The sequence below is a fragment of the Thunnus albacares genome, chromosome 4 (assembly GCF_914725855.1).
Source record: "Thunnus albacares chromosome 4, fThuAlb1.1, whole genome shotgun sequence".
Classification (NCBI taxonomy): domain Eukaryota; kingdom Metazoa; phylum Chordata; class Actinopteri; order Scombriformes; family Scombridae; genus Thunnus; species Thunnus albacares.
The window spans coordinates 5,561,074-5,569,694 of record NC_058109.1 but is presented as its reverse complement, the minus strand read 5'-3'; the positions used below and the strand labels follow the sequence as shown (position 1 = coordinate 5,569,694).

General features: G+C 38.7%; 1 long non-coding RNA gene across 1 annotated transcript; it reads left to right on the top strand.

Moving 5' to 3' along the window:
* Positions 1 to 812: 812 nt before the first annotated feature.
* Positions 813 to 7,511, top strand: LOC122981425. The gene is made up of 3 exons (XR_006403233.1): positions 813 to 920; positions 7,015 to 7,017; positions 7,500 to 7,511. It is a non-coding gene; the product is annotated as an uncharacterized LOC122981425 (long non-coding RNA).
* The last annotated feature ends 1,110 nt before the right edge of the window (positions 7,512 to 8,621 follow it).

Genomic DNA, 8,621 nt, shown 5'->3' with positions numbered 1-8,621 from the left:
TTGTCTTAACAGAGCAGGTATCGTTATCAAGTAACATTAAACTTAGTGAAATATTTAATAACAGCATCCTTTGAGGGTGCGTTTATACTCCTTAACCACAAACACAGTAGAACTGCGTGTCTGGAGTAAAAATCACTTTTCACTGAAAGTCCAACTCTGCGAGGCCAAGAGCTGGGAAGAGCAGCAAGCAAGCGAACTGTCAATCACAGCGGCCAATCAATGCCCAAACAGCACACATAAGAGCTACTATAGGTCAAGTCAAGTCAATTTTATTTATAGAGCCCCAAATCACAACAGAAATTACCTCAGGGCACTTTTCACATAGAGAGGTCTAAACTGTACTCTTAAAATTACAGGGACCGAACATTCCCCCATCAGCAAGCACTTGGAATGGGAATAGTAGAGCTCTCTAAACTTTTTCAATCCATTCTCTATGGTCGTTCTTATCGCTATGAATGTAATCTTACCTCCGACCACAATGTGGGTTACAATTGCAGAGTGGCGCTGTCCATATTTCCACTTGTTGACTCCCCATGCAGAAGAAGAAGCAGAAACAATGCTGTTTATGTGGTATTTTTATATATTTATGAACATGCCTGAGACATCCCCCAGTAAGTTTTGATTGTACATGCCAAGTTTCGTTCACAGTACACAGTTCAATGGTAGAGCTTAAGTCTCTTAAACTTAAACACTGTACTTCCTTGTGTCCTCAGCAATATATCCACCAGGTATGAAGTAGATCAGATGAACGGTTTTTGAGATATGCAAAGGACAAACATAAAGACAGACAGACAGAGATCCCATGCTTAATATAGAGAGCATTAATGGTGCATGAATCCATACAGATGGAGAGAGGGAGGAGGACAGAGTAGCTCAGTGCGTCATGGGAAGTCCCCCTGCAGTCTAGTCCTATAGCAGCTGTTGGGCCTCATACTCCATGTGCATGAGACAAAGGCAGGCCTGCATGCAGTCACAAAGCCTGATGACAAGGCAGGGCACCCAGTCAAACAAAAGGAGTCCAAAATGGACAACACGCACTGCTCCGTTCACACTTTGGTGTTAAATCTGAAAATTCTCGTCTTTCATTGTCAGAGACGCTCCATCACCAGAGGAGGTCACAGTGACACAGCCGTGACATCACTGCCCCTTTAAGTACTGGCTGCACCAAGAAATCTCTGCCTGTCCATTGTAACTATAGCCTACGTGAAGAGGGTGTCTGCCTCCCGGGCCCAAACTGGATGATGGTTCCATAGGAGAGGAGTCTGATAGTTGAAGGCTCTGCCTCCCATTCTACTTCTTAAAACTCTAGGATCCATAAGTAAGCCTGTATTCTGGGAGCGCAGTGTTCTAGTGGGGTAATAGGGGATATATTTTTGAAGAATGGTTTTCCTCAGCCTTGATTCTACAAGTCTGGATCTCTTCTGGAGGGATGAACACCATTCTTAAAACAGAATGAAAAAATTTCTTCATTTGGTGTTTTCACGATGGTGGTGGAGGGTGCTGTCTAATACGTCAGTCCAAAATCTCCCATAGGTGTTCAATTGGGTTGAGATCTGGTGACTGCAAAGGCCATAGCATATGATTCACATCATTGTCATACTCAAACCATTCAGTGACCCCTTGTGCCCTATACATTGGGGCATTGTCATTCTGGAAGAGACCACTCCCATCAGGATAGAAATGTTTCATCATAGGATAAAGGTGATCACTCAGAACAACTTTGTATTGATTTGCATTGACCCTTCCCTCTAAGGGGACAAGTGGACCCAAACCATGCCAGCAATATGTCCCCCAAAGCATAACAGAGCCACCGGATCCCCTCACTGCAGGGGTCAAGAATTCAGGCCTGTACTGGTTTTTCCTTTAATTTGTCACCCATCTGTATAGGGTGAATAGTACTGGTTCAAGCACAGAACCTTGTGGAACTCCGTGTCTAACTTTTGCATGCATGGAGGATTAATCGTTAACATGTACAAACTGAAATCGATCTGATAAATAGGACTTAAACCAGCTTAATGCAGTTCCTTTAATGCCAATTAAATGTTGCAGTCTCTGTAATAAGATGTGATGCTCAATGTGTCAAATGCAGCACCAAGATCTAACAAGACAAGTACAGAGAGAAGTCCTTTGTCTGATGCAATTAGGAGGTAATTTGTAACTTTCACCAGTGCTGTCTCTGTGTTATGATGCGCTCTAAATACAGACTGAAAATCTTCAAATAAACTATTGTTATATAGAAAGTCACACAACTGATTGGCAACTTCTTAAGGATCTTGAAGTTAGTTCAGGAAGGTTAATTGGAGAAAAACAGTCTAAATATATATCAGGTTTTAAAGCTGTTTCTAAGTTTCTTATGTTTGGGGATAAATCAGTGCCTGTTGAGGGCAGGAGGTGATGAATTGTGTCTCTAATAGTAAGAATTTTACCATTAAAGAAGCTCATGAGGTCGCTACTACTGAGAGCTACAGGAATACATGGATCAATAGAGTTATGACTCTTTGTCAGTCTGGCCAAATTGCTGAAAAGGAACCTAGGGCTGCGGCACTATCAACAAGATCAATTTAGGAGGGACTAAAGTTAGCATAAGAGTCCTCTGCTGTATTTAGACATGGCATTGAGCTCAATGCTGATGGAATCACTTCCTGAAATTTAGCTACAACACTATCAGATAGACATCTGGTGAAGACATTATTGTCTAATGGCGTGTAATCCAGTGATAGCGATTCTGAAGTTATTAAATAATGGTCTGATAAAATAGGATTTTTTTGTGCAAGGACTACTAAACGTTCAGGTTTGATGCCATGTGTCAGAACAAGGTCGAGGGTGTGATTAGGACAGTGAGTGAAGCCAGTTGAGTCTAATAATGAGATAAAGACAGTGCCAAGACTACCATTATCAACGCCGACATGAATATTAAAGCCACCTACTATAATTACTTTATCTATACTAAGTTTGATACACACTCTAAGATTCAGATAAAAACTTAGAGTACAGGCCAGGAGGAGGGTACACTATAACATAGAATCGACTGTAATGTTTTCCAAGTTGGGTGTGAAAGACTAAGAACAAGGCTTTCGAACGAGTTATAATTAAGTTTAGGTCTAGGGTTGATTAATAGGCTTGAGCTGAAAATGGCTGAAACTCCACCTCCTCGGCCAGTGTCTCGAGGTATATGAGTATTAATATCAATGTGGGGAGTGGATTCATTTAGGCTGACATATTCTTCATGACACAGCCAGGTTTCAGTAAGGCAAAATAAATCGATATAATAATCTGATATCAGATCATTTATTAATACAGCTTTAGATGACAGAAATCTAATGTTTAATTATTCTACTTTGTTGTACTATTGCAGTGGTGGTGTTAATTTTTATTTGATTTTTTTGGTATAACTTCTGTTTACTTTTGATTTAATTGATTTAAGTGCTGGGGGGGGGCAGAGACAGTTTTTATACGGTTTTGGGTGGGTAACTGCTCTAATGAAAGCGCAGAGAAGCGTGTAGGACGGCAACTCTACCTCTTAAGTCTTCAAATCTCGTTAACAGAGCATTAACTTCCAAAATGACCAGCACACTTATTACGGGGCCCAAATTTAGTGATTGAGATCATAATGACTTGTTGAAAAAAATGATTGACTTAATATTTCTTTGAGAGAGGTTAATGCTTTTTGAATGGGAGTCGATTGGAGCCAGGGATTTTTTTTCTTTTTTTGAGACGGCATCTACTTGATGTCAGTTGCATTTCACTTTAATGTACTTCTGGACTAGCTTCAAGCTGCTTGATTCACACCAGATCCACTGCATCATCTTTAATTATATTTTATAGTTCTGAGTGTCTTTAAACAACCAAACATGTCATGAACATAAATGAGAACTTCAGGCTGAGTGCAAGTAAAAATCTGTACAACTTTTAAGTCCTACTCTACAGTGGGAGTTATCTTAGAGCTAGTTAACTTTTAACTTGTTTCCAAGCATCTCAATTGTTTGATAAATATGAGCCTAGTAGCTACAACTACAGTGCATTAGCCCTTGAAATACCAAGAATGCACAGCATGATGTTTAAATCCCAAGTCATATAGCATCAGCAGCATCCATGAAATTCAACAGTGTATATCGCTTTAAAAGTAGTGCACCTCATGATTTACCACCAATTTCAACATCCAGTGCCAGTGCAGGAAGCAGTGTGCCCTTCATGTAGTGAGGTAGAAAGTAAGAGTGGAGGTCAGCATGGTGGTTGGGCATACAGCACTTCAGACATTCATGCAGGAGATCAGATTTTGTGTCCAGTCACAGACATGCACTTATGTTTGCCTTTTAATTAACCGTAACCATAATCCTTTCCTGACCTTAACGAGTGATTTAGTTGGCTAACACCATCCATATCTTAATAGTTTATTTGCCATAACCATCTTTCCAACTGTGACACTTGCCTGCTCACAGGGTCGCTCTCTTCCACCATCGTGAATATACTTTTAATCTGTTTTTCTTGTAAATAGAATCTTTTACACAGGGGTAATAGAAGACACTTGCCTATGGCTCTCCAATGAGTGCTGTGACTAAATAAGCGTTGGAGAAAGAGAAAGAAAATGATAACAGATTCATTCTCATGTCTGTACCTGCTCTGAATACATTCAACGCCCCAGTCCAGCGGGAGGAAACCATTGATTTGGGCTATTGACTGAATTAATATGATTAGCATAGCTCTTGTCAGATTCTGATGAGAGTGTGTATGTGTGTATGTGAAAGGAGAATGAAAGTCAGAGCGAAGATTTTGAATTAATATGATTAGTATGGTTCTCAGCAGTGTCTGCAATGTGTTTGTGAGAGAGAACAAATGATTGGAAAGAGTGTGACTGATAGACAGGGTTACAATTTAGACAGAACGAGAGCTGTGAATTAATATGGTTTGGCTCCTCTGAGCATCCAGGAGAAAAAAGAGCGAGAGATTGTGTGTGAGTAGCAGTCTGTATGAGTGTGTGTATCTGCAATGCATATTGGAGTGTGTGCATGTGTGTGAAGAAGAGTGAAGAAAGCCAGAATGACTGGTGATGTCAGCACTTTTCATCTATTTTTTAAGGAGCCCTTCACATACCCGACACACACACACACACACACACACACATCCAGGCAGGTATCCGCCCTGTGCCTGATCTCTCTTCCATGGTCTTTTGATATTCTTTCAGCTGCAGTTTTTCAAAGGAAAGTCCATCACAACGACGACTGTTTGATCTGTCCACTGTCTGCTGTCATCAGCAGAGTCAGTGGACAGAGTGGGAGAAACAGAGAGAGAGAGAGAGAGAGATCTATAGTTACTGGGAAAATCTGCAGGTTTCATGATGCCAAATTAAGATTTTAAGACCTTTATGAAATGCTACATTCAATGAAAGTTTAAGTTAAGCACAGTAAATATTGGTTACACACGGACACACTTTATTAGAGATTAAATCAATATATCTTTGACAAGCTTGTGATGTTTGTGATGTCATCTCACGTCATTGTGTAAACAGCTGCCTGAATAATCTGCCTAAACACAGATTGCAAATGGTAGCGGTGTCAAATTTCACAAAATATTGTTGCTTGCAAATTGCAGATACATTCATAAGACCTGCAGGGGTCTTGCATGCTTAAGCTTGTGGTGTTTGTTTTGATTAGTTTAACATGTAAATAGCTTGAATATTGCAAATTTGGTGAAAAGGCCCTCTGGTAATGTGTTTGAAATAGATTTGCAATCACTTGGTCTATGATAGCACTATTTTAGATATCGCAGAAAGTTAGCAAGCTACTTATCCTGAGCAATGACACAACACAGAAGCAAATGACAACGCAATGTTTAGACAAAAACAACATAAGATTATATTACAAAAGCATGAAAGAGGAGCTCCTTAAAGTTCTATTTAAGTCTTTCATGGTAAAATACGTAAAATATGCATGTATTTGAGCAGCTTTGGTTTTGGTCATGTGACAGAAATTCATCCATTTGCGTCACTAAGTTGGATTTCCTCGAGAATCTGGCAACAGCAGATGGTAGAAGAAATGAAGAGCTGTGGGAAATCTAAAAAGAAATTCTTTGAGGGTCTGTTTTACATTCTGTTGTGAAAATACCAACTTGAGATGAGGATTTCCATCTTAACCATGGCCTCATGGGAATAATGTTTTGACAATTATAGCTCCTTCTTGGAAGCAATTATACTGCTTAACTGCTTTAAATCTAAATCTAGATAGTGAAAATTCTGTATAAAGTAACCTGACATTGCATAGTGATGTGGATTTAAGACCTTTAAATAATAATTTGAGTTCATTACAGATGTATTTTGGTAACTTTGGCCATCACCTTCATTGTTAATGATAACATTGTAAGAAGATGAGTGTTCTGGAGGGACAGGATGTGGATGGAGGTGGTTGATGGAGATAAATAATGAAGATACAGTGCACGGAGGAAATACATATTTAAACATCCCAATCTTCTCTCTCTTTCTTACTAAAATTCTTTAATTTCTTTTTTCCACTTCTTTTTTTTGTCCCCATTTGCATTGAAAAAAATAACTTTAACAGCCAACTTTTAAGTCCAAAACTGGATGTTTCTTAATGAGATTGAGAATGAGTTTTGTTACCGCCTCAGTGAAACTCTGTGAATATGTTGCTATCTGTCGATTGGCCTTTCTAAGATCTGATTTCATGTAACTTAAAATGTAGCCAATAGGACGGATGATTGATCATGCGTATCAAGTAAACAGAGGTGGACACATATGTTAAAGTACAAGATAAGAAAGAGAACCAAAACAAACCAACAAACCAAAACAAACAAAAAAAAAAAAACAAGAACAACAACAAAATACAACACAGTGTTTGGCTTGATACTTTTAGATTTTCTTTCTTCTTGTTATTGTATGGGTCAATGTGATATCTTCCTTCAGTCTACTACTATATCAAGTCACACCAGTAATGCACCCTCCCCATTACATATAGTGTCCACTTCCAGTGTCTGTTCTTGTTTTTTTTCTTTTTCTTTAAGGAGTAAGTAAAAATCATCAAGAACACTTTCTTCCAGTGTGTCTCGTGGCTGCATAGTGTGGGATGACATTCCCAAGGACACAGGTAAACTTATTAATCATAGTAGAAAGCAAGCATAGATGGGTTGAGATGCCGGTGCTCAGAGCTAACCAGCTCCATTCAGGCTCTCTGTATCTCTGCTGGAAAAGCACAGACACTGGCTGTATTTTGACATTCACAAGAAGTATAGTCATGCCCCTTTAAGCAGGTATAGCTGGGCCAATGTCTCTCCTACAAGAATCTCTTCCCGTGGTATTGAAGCTTTTAATACAACACAGTTACAGTGTGCCCATGTATTGTGTTTACTGCCACAGATGAGAAATAAATCTGTTTATTGCAAAGATTTAGACGGTGGTCCAAACTGTTTAGAGCACATCTGTTCATATCCAAATCATGTATTCATATTCGTTTACATCTCACATTCATACTCGCATCTATAAATTATTTAAGGTAAGGGCTGATTGTTTATGTTAAATACATTTGTAAAGCCTTGACAATAGCAGCACCATGGCAGCAGTTTGTTTTTTTGTGCCTGAGAAAACTTTTAATCTACAATTATGAGCTCTGTGACGTTCTCTCCTGCTCAGCAGAGATATTTTCAGAAATTGCTTGCTCAAAATGTTGCATGGAGAAGAAGGACCACTTTACTTAAGACTTTTCACCAAGTGGCTGTGAGTGAGGCACTTACTGGTCATGTAGTACAGCACAATAGATCATCACAGGCATTAATGATTATTCGTTTATTTATCTGTTGGGGTCTAAAAGCATTTTTTTTTTTTTCAATTTAGAAAAATATAACTCTTAACTTCCTGATTCAGAAGAGGGCATTTATTTTTCTTGGGTCCTCTTCAGGGTCTGTAAATGTTAACACTTTTATCTGCTTTTTAAAGTCACCAAATTGGTCTCCATTTTCACCATTTTCAGAGCCATCAAACTGACAAATGACTATAGATTACATGTCTGATTTGGTGATTTTCAGCAGTCTTAGAGAGGACAACTTGATGTACTGATTCTAAAAAAAAAACTTTAAAAAAAATCAGCAATTAATGTGTTATTTATCTGCATTTTTGCTCTTATGCCAGACCTGTCAGGAAGAATTTAAGTTTTATTCTTTTATAAGCTCTTGAGTAACAGTCAGACTGTCTAATTACTTGAGACAATTAAATTTTGTCCGAATAGTTAAAATAAATTATTCTAATTACTGGATAATAGATGAGAAACAAGTCTTTGGTCTTTGGCTGACAAAATGACAGCAATATAAAAGCTATATTTTGCAAGACAGTCTGCCTGCAGGGCTCCTCTCTGGGGACCCTTCCGGTGCAGGCTCATGTCAGGACAGGAAATGCCACCAAAATAAAATGCACAAAACTACCTCTGCTGTCAGGAAAAAAAGACCACAGAACTATCGGCTGTCAAATAAATGGTGCTGTTCAATATGATTTTGTCAATGATCTATCTATGAATTCTCTAAATGCAGCGATATATATCTGTCAACATACCATGTAAAATGATTGACTGCCAATATAGCGATACATATGGATTCAATAATTATAGGCTATCAACGTAGCAGTG